Below are 12,508 nucleotides of genomic sequence, written 5' to 3'. Positions count from 1 at the left end.
TAATTAATTATTAATTAATTAATTATAATGATCACATTCTTCTACTTATTTAATTAAATTAATTAATTAAATGAGTTCATTCTCTTAAGTATTTAAATCTAATTTAAATACTTCTAGCCTTAATGTGTTAAACTAATTTAACACATGATCCTCCATGTTTTCCCATTGTTAAATAAATTTTATTTATTTAAACCCCCACATCCCATTAATTCCTCTAAACCCATGATTAAATTAAATCTCATTTAATTTAATCTTAATCCTAACCTAGAGCCTAGCCTATAACCATCATTTTCATCCTCTTAAGCCTACTTCTTCTTTAATCCCACTTAATCATTCTTAATCTCCTTCCTAATCTCCCTCATTAGCCTAAGAGTGTGCTCACACATGTGTGAGATGGCATGCCTACACACTCCCCTTTGCTCAAGTTTTCTCACACATGTGTGAGAAAACTTTGAATTCTTGACCATTTGCATGGCTTTCATGTCACCTTATGTGGCATCTACATGGATTTCACCTCACCAAGCCCTCTCTTGAGCCTATAAATAGAGGCCTTGTCTCAAGCATTTGGCATCTCCCATTATTGCATTGTTACCATGCCATTTTGAGTCTTGAGTTTTCATGCTAGGGTTTTCATTGTAGTTTGAGTTTTCATAGAGTTTTCTATTTAAATTCTAACCATCTGATAGTTGGTTTAGCTTTGCATTTGAATTATTGGTTTAGTTTACATGCATTTTCTCATCTCCATTTCATTTACATCTTAGTTTAGCTTGAATATTTAGTTATTTTATTTTTTTCATTTCATATTTTCACCATTGAATACTTTAATTATGGCTTTCTCCATAGCCATTTCTTGAAGTATTCTTCATTTCATGCAGTTTAGGATCATATTGCATCATCACTCACATCTGCACATTCATTCAAGAGACTCATCATTTTGGTGTGTTTGAGAGAGCACACCAGACATACCCCCCATCTTAACACACCAACAAGACCTCTTATGGGTGCCTTTGTTGAGATATAGAGGTGGCTGGAAGATTGGTTTTGTTGGTTGCTTAGAGTTGCAAAACTCAAGCAAGCATTAGTTTAGTTTTCTTTCATTTTGATGAATTCTTGTTACATGTTTTGATTTGAACTAATGTTTTCTTGTTGATTCATGCTCTAAACAAGTCACATTTTTTAGTACACAAAGTGATATGAGGTTTTGTATTTGGATCCAAGGTTTATGACCTATTCTAGAAGGTATGACAATGTTTGGTCTAGTTGATAGGATGGAGGAATGATCAGGGAAAGAAGAGAATAATAGTAAAAAAATTGTTTGATCAGTGAGTTATTCTAGTAGTTTAAATTGCATGTTTGAGAAGTGGGATCTTCTTGCGTACATTGTACCACAACTCCTAACAAGGTTGGAATCTCCTAACAAGGATTCAAAGTATCCTAATAGGGACTCATTGTACTAAATGTTATAATAGACTCCTAACAGGGTCCATCCTCTAACAAGGAATATTTATATTAGGACATCATCTTGTGGGTGTCATTCCCACAAGGGTTTTCCTCTGATCAAGGGTTTCCCTAGTCAACATATCTAGTGTAATTATTTATGTGCATCTTGTATGGTTGATGTTTACTTTGGTTAAATGGTTAAGTTTGTTTGAAGAAAATAAATGTTTTAGATTTTTGGATAACTAATTCACCCCCACTTCCCCCCCTAATTATCTTGGTGGACTATTATTTCTAACAAGTGCCTCTTCAAGGTTCTTCATCAACTATTCCATATCCATAGGGATCTTACTCAAGTTGTTAAGCCTCTTTAGAGTAGCTATGCTCTAATACCAATTGTTAGAAATAGGGATTACTAAGAGGGGGGGTGAATCAGTAATCTACAAACTTTAGTTACCAACTAGATATTATTACTTACTTTTAACCATACATAAAAAAGTAATAAAGTAATGCTAAATAGTAATAGTAACCATGCATAGAGATAATTCATAACACTATATTTTGTTAACTAGGGAAACCCTGGCCAAGGAAAAACTCTAGTGGGGATGATACCCACTAGATAACATACTGATATATAAGTTCCTTGTTAGAGGGTGGACCCTGTTAGGAGTCAATGAGAAAATTTAGTATAAGGAGTCCTTGTTAGAAAACTGTGAATCCTTGTTTGAAGTTTCCAACCTTGTTAGGAGTTGTGCCAACGTTGTTAAGAGTTGTTGTATAATACATGCAAGATGAGCCCACTACCCAAATGTGCACTTCCAATTACAATAAGAGCTCATTGCTCAAACAAGTAATCAGACTTCTATAATATAGATACTATAACTTATTTCTCAATTGATCTTTGATCTTTAGCTTGATCTCAAATAATAAAATAGCTTTCACAAAACTTGGCATTTATCACTTTCATAGTAGGTTTGCGTATTACAATACTTGCACAACTTACAATTTTAATTAGACTTTTTCATTGCAAAATGTCCTTTGCATGAATATTGTGTGATGAAGAGCCAACCACCACCAGTACCAACTCACAACCAAAAATGCAACAAGATGGAGATAGAGAGATGACAAAAATGCTTCATAAAGCATCCATTAATACTTGAAATTCATTAGAAGAGATTACATTTGAAGAGCTTACAATTCAAGAACTTCTATTTCTCAAAATTTCTTACAAGAGATTACATTCGAAGAGCTTCTATTTCTGAACTTCCTTTAGAAGAGCTTCCATTTCTTGAACTTGATTACAAATGATAATAGGCCTTTCTTAAATAGGCACTTCTAACCCAAGACATTACAAACACAACCAATGTGGGATAAAAGGTAAATACAACTACCTTTAAATAAATATTAAATTCCCACCCAAATACAACTAAGCACCCAACAAATATTAAAAACATGATTTATCCAAAACCTTCTAGAATTTCCACCTACACACCTCGATTAATGGAATGACAACTATTTTTCTTATTTTTCTATTTACGCCACCTATGCACCTTGAAAATAGAAATTCCTCTTTTCTCCTTTTTCCCTTATTTTATTTTTAAATTATTTTTCCTTCTATTTTTGTCACTTTCTCTCTCCTCCACAATTTTTTTTTTCTTTTTTTTCTTTTTTTTTTCCCTTTTTTTTTTTCCTAATAATTTAATTTTCCCATGCAAGATGCTCCTGCATCAGACTCCCTTGGTAGATAGAAAAGTGTGTCCCACACTTTGATGCCAAAAGAATGATATACCACCATCTTCATCTTCACCACAAGCTTCCACCTCAATAGGGACAAGAAAACCAACATGCAAATCTTCCACATTGTTTTTGCTGATGCATGATGCTCCTGCATCCAACTCCCATGGTAGGAAAAATTTTGTGAATATGGATTCACAAAATGAAGTAGGCACTGTTGACATTTTTTTTTTCTCTTCCTCCAACACATAGCTGGAACAAGTATCCGATGCCGATATATTTCCTTCTTTCTTCTTTTCCAACACCTGGCTGGAACAAGTGTTTGCTGCTGAAAATACTCCTTCGCAATGAACTCTAACCAATTATAAATCTCATCCTCATCCAATTTTGTTGAATTAATCACACCTGTAATAAACCCAGCAACACCATACCAATCTTCCTTTGCATACCACACATCACTAACAAGATCCTCATGCAAACCATCATCAATATCTTTTAAACTCATATCAAAGACAACATCCCATGATTCATAAGAATTTACCTCATTGACGTCTTCATCTTTGGTTGCCTCTTTCATGTCATCAACAATGCATGTAACTACTTCTCCATCTAAGGCACTATACTTCTCCTCCATTGCTGCAATCTTCAAATCTTCTTGATCTATTTTAGGTTTGTAAATCTTGTCATCTTCATGCTTTTCCTCTTCTCTTTCATCTTCTTCAACTTTAGGTTCGCAAATAATTTCCTCTTCATCCACTTGCTCTTCCACTAGATCATCTTTCTTTTTTGCATCCAAATAATTATCAACATCTTGTTTCTAGTGACATGCTCTTTATTTTTGAAACTCAGCTTCTAACTCATTCACTTGCTTCTACAAATCAACTAGCAATGATTGTTGATTTCTTGCTCTAAATTTCTCAAGTCGAGGAATCCTCAGAATCCATCCAATAACAAAAGTCATCTTCTTATTTCACTTCTCCATAATCAAGTCTTTAGAAGACAAATCTAGTGCAACACAAGAACCTTGTACAAACTGCCTCACAGTCGGCAATCTGTCTACACAATGAAGAACTTCTTGACAAACTTCACCCAACTCAAGGTCCTGGTGCAAATTGCCTCACAGTCGGCAATCTGTCTACACAATCAAGAACTTCTTGACAAACTTCACCCAACTCAAGGTCCCGGTGCAAACTGCCTCACGTTCGACGATCTATCCGCACACTCAAGAACTCCCGCTCTGATACCACTGATGAAGAGCCAACCACCACCAGTACCAACTCACAACCAAAAATGCAACAAGATGGAGATAGAGAGATGACAAAAATGCTTCATAAAGCATCCATTAATACTTGAAATTCATTAGAAGAGATTACATTTGAAGAGCTTACAATTCAAGAACTTCTATTTCTCGAACTTTCTTACAAGAGATTACATTCGAAGAGCTTCTATTTCTGAACTTCCTTTAGAAGAGCTTCCATTTCTTGAACTTGATTACAAATGATAATAGGCCTTTCTTAAATAGGCACTTCTAACCCAAGACATTACAAACACAACCAATGTGGGATAAAAGGTAAATACAACTACCTTTAAATAAATATTAAATTCCCACCCAAATACAACTAAGCACCCAACAAATATTAAATACATGATTTATCCAAAACCTTCTAGAATTTCCACCTACACCTCGATTAATGGAATGACAACTATTTTTCTTAGTTTTCTATTTATGCCACCTATGCACCTTGAAAATAGAAATTCCTCTTTTCTCCTTTTTCCCTTATTTTATTTTTAAATTATTTTTCCTTCTATTTTCGTCACTTTCTCTCTCCTCCACAATTTTTTTTCTTTTTTTGCCCCTTTTTTTTTCTTTTTTTTTTCTAATAATTTAATTTTCCTGCATTTTTGGTTGTGAGTTCTAACATAGTACTGCTCTGCTACCACTAACAAAGGTATGCTCTGATACCACTGATGATGGGCCACACCACCCGTGCCAACTCACAACCAAGATCACAACAAGATGGAGACAAGAGAGATGACAAAATGCTTCATAAAGCATCATCCATTAATACTTGAAATTCATTATAATATCCTCCAAATGAAAGGACTCCAAATTCTTACAATATAAGAGATATTTTCTCTCTAAGAGCTTCTACAAGAAATTACATTCGAAGAGCTTCTACTTGAAGAGCTTCACTTGAAGAGCTTCTATTTCTCCAACTTCCATTAGAAGAGCTTCCATTTTTCGAACTTGATTACAAATGATAATAAGTCTTCCTTAAATAGGCACTTCTAACCCAAGACATTAAAAACACAACCAATGTGGAATAAAAGGTAAATACAACTACCTTTAAATAAATATTAAATTCCCACCCAAATACAACTAAGCACCCAACAAATATTAAATACATGATTTATCCAAAACTTTCTAGAATTTCCACCCACACACCTCGATTAATGGAATGACAACTATTTTTCTTATTTTTCTATTTACGCCACCTATGCACATTGAAAATAGGAATTTCTCTTTTTCTCATTTTAATTATTTTTCTTCCTATTTTCGTCACTTTCTCTCTCCTCCACAATTTTTTTTTTCTCCTTTTTTTTTCTAATAATTTAATTTTCCCATGCAAGATGCTCCTGCATCATTTTGCCTTCACACAAATTGTTGCTAGGTTGGCTAAGAACATAGTACACTTTTCCAACTTAGATTAAACATCTAGGATGTCGACCCTAATTGGACAAGTAATTATTTTGTAAACAAAATAATGCTTTCCTTCAATTATGTTGTGCTATTTTGCTTAAACATGAATATTCCTTTTCTGTACAATTTTTCCTACCTTCTGAGGTTATCATCAACATGCATACTATCTCTAGCTAACTTTTCTAGTCATAATATGATGTCAACAACAAGTTATAAAAAAAACAATACACTATTGTATACCAAATTCATACTTAGATAATTTTTTGATGCCAAAAGCTAAGTATCTTTATTTTGAGGTTTCTTATAAGCATGTACATCATGTGTTGCCATAAATGACAATAATTACATATCTCCATTGGCCAATTTCTAACATCATCCACTACTACAAGTCTATTAGTATGTCTATTTTCTTTACTAGGGATGCTTTACATATTAAATGCATTGAAACCTTGAAGAGTATCCCATACTCTATGTTTATAAGACTTGAGCAAACAATTTTTGGTGACATTTTTGTTTCTCACTTGATGTACAATCAACTCACTATATCCATATACACTTAGGGCTCAAATTCCTCTTTTTTGAGCAAGGAGAAGATCCTAAATCATTGCCTCATACTCTACTATATTATTAGTACAATTGACTTGAAGTCTAAATAAGAAATAATACCTTTCTAGTGTAGGAGAAACCAACATCATACCAGCCCCTAATCCATTTTTATTTCTTGATCCATCAAAGTACATACTTCATATCTCCCTTGTATGCTCTTCGTTCTTAACATGGTTAGGGACAAGAGTGTCCTTCTCTGATATACAATAAGTGCCAAGGCCTATGTCTATGGTTTTGGATATAGGATCTAACTAATATGATCCCACTCATCCAAGAGAAAATCCGGTATCCCTATTAAGGGAGTGGTAGGCTCTTGTATTGTTTCTAGCTTATCCCTTATAATCAATCATGCAATTGTGGAATAGCTTATTCCCTATAATTAGAGAAACATAAGATAAAGGAGGTCTAACCTTTTTAATTATTTCTACCTCCTTTAATGGTTTTACAAAACTCGTGGCACTCTCCATGCTAGGTGGCTAATCCTTTGGGTCAATACTCTCCAATTCCTATTACAACAGTTTCTTTTGCATAGGTATAGTAGCAATAGCATTCCACATGGAGATGTTCACATTTTTTTTTGTCATTTGTTCTACCATACTAAACCATGCATTAGGTTCTTTGGTAGAAACCTTGGGGGTTACATGTATAGGAAGTTGAGATGGAACAACTTGAGGGTCATTCACATATCCTCTATTATTATTTTGCCTTTGTTGTTGAGGAGCATTTGATTGATCATTTACTAATTGTACATGAGGTATTTCACTTGATATTGAGGCCTAATTGGGATGGGGAGGAATAGCATCATCAATAGCTCTTCTCTTGCTCCTAGTGTTGTGAGAAATGGGGGATTGGTTCACATGGCAATGCTCTTCTACTTGATGGTTTATGAAGGAACAATAACTTTGCTATTTTTGATGAGATTATATCAACCTTATAGGCCCAAAGATTGCACTACCCTTGAATTCTTTTGGCCTTCATTACCTAATTCATGTCCTTCTTGACCTAATCATCTTTTCTACTCCTATCAATCCTATACGCATCGTAGAATTCTTGAGTTAATCTTACCTCCTATGGATCTTAATCATGGTCATTTGCCTATACCTTCCATACCTCCTTTATATATGGCTTCTACATCTATTAATCAAGCTCCTACTATTACTTTTCTATCTATTGATAATCCTATAAATCCTCCTATAGAACCTATGAAGGATCCAACAATTGCTCCTCCTAGTTCTCAACATATTTAAAACAACACAAAATGAAATCAATTTGCTAATGAAAATTGCAAGAAGCATCATGTTTAAGCTAAAGCTCGTAAATCTATTCTTCAAAAAAATTATCTTCTTTGGATATGTTAGTACCCAATATGGACATGGTTTAAAAAAAAATTATTGGTGTTTTCGAACCACTTTGAACCTTAGTTCAAAGTAGTTAAAGGGGTTCATTAGTTCAAAGCAGATGATTTTGTAGGTTCATGGTCATTCTGAGAAGATCACATATACAATTCAGTGATCTAGGTTTGGTGATTCATTTTCAGTTCAGATATGTAGTCTGTCAAGGTGCAAATATTCAGTGGCTTAGTTTTAGTAGTTCATACAGTCATCTTGCGGGTTCAATGCAAAAGTTCATATTATTCAAAGATTCAAGACTTATAGTATGATCAATCAAGGAGTCATACATGCACTCTCAATTCAACCAGTTCAAAAATTTGGAAAGTTAGTCTCTCTCTCTCTCTAATACCTTTGGTACAGTTAAAGAATGATCTCGTGAGTTATTAAGTAAGAAGTTGTATAAAGAGCCTTCTAATTTATATACCCAAATTGATATGAAGTGATTTGGGGTTTGAATGCAAGTATCACTCATCATAAAAGGACAATTGTATTTGCAATATCAAGTGGCAAGAGATTGATGATTCTAATTTTGGTTGGTGGTTGTTTATAATAGGAAATGTTTAATAACGTGTTTGATGACACATCATCATTTCCTCTCAACGATTAGATTTTAGATTCTGAGCTAATAAGTGCAAAGGGATACATCAGTAGTTAATTATCAAAATGCAAGAAAAAAGAAAATATATGAATCTGGGTTGTTCCTAACTGTAAGCACATATATCATGGAAGACTAGATGAGCCCCTTCTAGAACTCTACCCCAATAAAAAAGATCAACTCCAGCACAAGCAGGTTGTAGGCAAAGCAATTGGACTATTTGATAGAATGCTAAGATGATAAAAGGTTGAACATGTTGATAGTAGGTGGCAGTTCTATAGAGCATGCCTTTTCTCAATACCCACAAGGATGGAACCCACACACTATATTGAAAGTTGTGAGTCTCCCATGGAAAGCCACGAGCCAGTCATCTCATATCGATATGGAGATATAATCGAAGGAAAGACTTCAACATTAATATATGATATGCTATCGGGTGAAGATATCAAGTTAAAGAGAAATTGAAACTTCACGACCTAAGGTAATGTGATCTACGTGAATAAGACTCAGGCTTAAGCTCGGCCTTGATGAAGAACAGTGCAGTGTGTATCATTCAAAAACCCATATGTTCTCAGACTTAATATGTGTGACAATCATTGGATATAGCGTTGGGCATGAAGATGACCTTCAAGTCAAAGATAATCAGGTATGAACTATAAAAATATAAAAGATACGTGCTCAATGTTAAGTACAGGGTGTGGATTCCATAATAGAATCTAATGCATCTATCACCATTGCACTATTAAAGAAACATTTCCAAGTCATTCTTTGCTTATGCCTACACATGTGTATAAATCCAAAGCTATTGACATAGTCAGTTAGTTAAGATGGAGATAGAAGTGTGTCCAAATAGTTCCAAAGCTACGCATGCTCAAGTGAGGGTTTTAAGCCAACACCCTTCTCACAGTCACTTTAGTGAATGGACATATAGAAGACCTATGCAAAGGTACCCCAACTCGCGGCATGAAAAAAAGAAGGATGAGCTGATGATGTTTGAAATCCCCTGCAATCATTTTGATCAAATGTTCAAGGGATGTAGGTGAACTGTTCGACACAATTTTGAATCTAGGCAATTTTCTTTCCACTGATTGTTATCTTTGTATGACTTTTAGTTTTCTCTAAATACATTTATGTCATGAATTTTTGAATATATTCAATTTCAAAGTGTCTTTAAAACTCTGATTCTTTACTTTCTCAGACTTTATTCTCTTTATAACACTGCATGCAAATGGACTTTGTGTTATTTGTCACATAGTTTCTTGCAGTCTTTTAGCTTTCGCATCTACTTTGTATTTACGGGTAGATGTTTGATATCCTTTCATACTTTTAGGTTAAAAACATCCACATTTAATTCATTGAGTATTCCACACGGGGAGCTATACCTGATAAAAATTCAAAGGAAGGTTATCAATCCCATGATAACCTATCCAACTGTTTGTGTTAGTTTGTCCTTTCACTTGGGCACTCAGGGTTAGATCTACATACATTCCTTCAAAGGACAATCTATTCACTAATAGGATAAAACCATGCATGATGTGTTAGAAGAAATGATTTCTAATAATGATGTTAAGATGCATGATTATTGATGGGACTCACAATTGCATTCTTGTTTTAACTACCATTCTAAGCTTTTGAGCCCCTATGAGCACATTTGATGCATGCATACCTAACTGTCATTTCTAGGCCTAAGAGATGTTTTATGTTTCTAACACCTTGAATTTAGTATATGCATGCATCTTGTATTGATAAATTTCCATTTTGAGTTATTCCACGAAGTTTCATTTTGAGCCATGTTTAGGTCTACATTTTTTCCTAAGTGTCAAACAACGACAAGAAGCATAGTTTTCTATTGAATATCTTGCACCCAGTTATGCTTCATAACTCAAGAACCTATATTTCTATTTTTAAATCATTTTGATATGTTTTGAATAGGTTTTTAATCCCTCAAAGTTGGTTGTTTACTGTTTTCATGCTGAAGTAAATTGCTTAGAATTCTGGGAGGCCATGTTTGACCAATTATAACTTTGAGCTAGTTGATCAAAATGAAAATTTTCCTTTTATATTACTTTCTAGAGGTCAGATACTTGTTATTTTCTAGTTTTGAGCTTATGATGAATCTATTTCACTAGATTTCAAATGTGATTCCAAATGCAATTTGTAAAGTTTTATTGGTGTCAAGAAATTCAGATTGATTAGTACCCTTGTTCAGGATGTCATAGCTCTGAAGCTGTGATAGTTGAACCAAATGGATTGTACCACTATGTTCTAATTTTAAAATTATTTAAGTGTGCCTATTTTTTAGTCTTGATGAATCTATCTGCACACACTCTCAGGTCCATTCCATTTGCGAAAAATCAATATCTTGTCGATGTCCCCAGTTCTATATTTCTGAGTACCACACTTTAACCACTTTCCAAATGAGCTCAGTTATTCATCATGAGCCCAAATCACATGATTATACTATCCTCATGATAATGAACAAATGTCTCCATTTTTGTGCCCCCAAGTGTTAGTTTGACCTATTTTTGAAGCCAAAATTGAATGCATTTTCTTATTTTCTAACATGTTTGTTTGCAGGTAGTTTCAACTGGGCAACTTTGATGATCAATATCATTTGACCTAGGTGTCCTAATGACATGAGATCTAACAAGGTAAGAGAATATGGAAAAAAGAATCAATATGTCAATTTTCTAAGCCTGGTTATATGTTTCAAATAGTTTTTTAGGCCAATGAGAGGACCTCTTGGCATGAAATTGGTAGTTTGCAAAAGAGTGAAAATTGAGTTATAAAATCACAAAGAAATGATTGTTTTGGAATCCAATCAGTATGATTCACTCATTGGATAATTTGAAATTTTAGTTGTTTGAAAATGAAAAAAAATTAGGTTGGACCCACTTTGGGGCCCGACTGATTTCATCAGGGTGCAAGGTCATACTTGTAGAGTAAAAATATGTTAATAAGACATAATGGCCATTATTTTCAAAAGCATTTGCTTATAAAAATGCAAGGTTTTAATCACATAATGAGAATGCTAAAATATTTCAAATGTTTGTATTTCTAAATAATATTATATAAGACTTTTGGCATGAAGTGAAATATAATGGGTTAGTCAAGTCATCAAAACTACAATTTATTGAATCTTGAATGGGGCATTATTGACAAAAGAGTGCAATAATGATATTGAGTTTCTTTTTAATTTTAGTGTCTCATGTATTATGTTTTGAGATATAGATGAGAAGGTATGGCCTTAATGAGTTAAATGTTTGGAAAGAATTCTAGCAATATTTCCAACTCATTGTCAACATGACATCAATACTTTGTTTTATCCAACACGTCATGAAAGGGTTATACTATGGAGAGACTAGGGGAATAGATGTTATAAAAGGGTAAGAGATAGTACACTTTTCATGCATTATGGATCTAGACATGGAGAAATGATTAGCAGCATTGATCATGGAAGAAGAAAATTTCTTATGCCTACAAGTTGATAATGAAGACATAAGTGAAATGTGGCACCTAAAAGAAAAAGAGTTGGAACCTGAGCATAAAAAAGGCACTGTGTAGAGTGAAGAGTCACTATTCAAGGAGAAAAGTTCATATTTCACCATTTCTGTGGGTAGAAAAGTTTTGACCATTTGTGAATTATTTCATCTCCCTTGTAGCATAAACTAAAGGAAATTTTCTTTCTTTCTACTTATGCTAATGATGTTTTTCTCTTTCCTACATGGAAGCATAGAGATCCATCAATGACCAAGGATTTTGAAGTATTCCTTCCCATAATGATGCCTATGTATTCAAAGCTATTGTGAAGTTTAATCAATCTCTAAGCGAGAGATTGTTATGATGTGGAGCCTAATTAGACGTGGAGGTTTATTCGGCATGGTTTTCTCCCCATATTATTTCTATAGGTTTTGGGGGCAATGCTCCAAAGACAAGGTCAAGGGGCAGTGCCCTAGGTGCACTCCATGGTGTAGTATAAGGTGGGGTTGAGGGGCCATGCCCCTGCAAGGGTTTTCAAGGAAGATCCCCCAAAGCCAAAAATGA

This window comes from Cupressus sempervirens, chromosome 9, assembly GCF_028749045.1.
Source record: "Cupressus sempervirens isolate cs-2001-9-10 chromosome 9, ASM2874904v1, whole genome shotgun sequence".
NCBI classification, from domain to species: domain Eukaryota; kingdom Viridiplantae; phylum Streptophyta; class Pinopsida; order Cupressales; family Cupressaceae; genus Cupressus; species Cupressus sempervirens.
The sequence above is the reverse complement of the archived record's forward strand: the minus strand, read 5'-3'. Positions refer to the sequence as shown.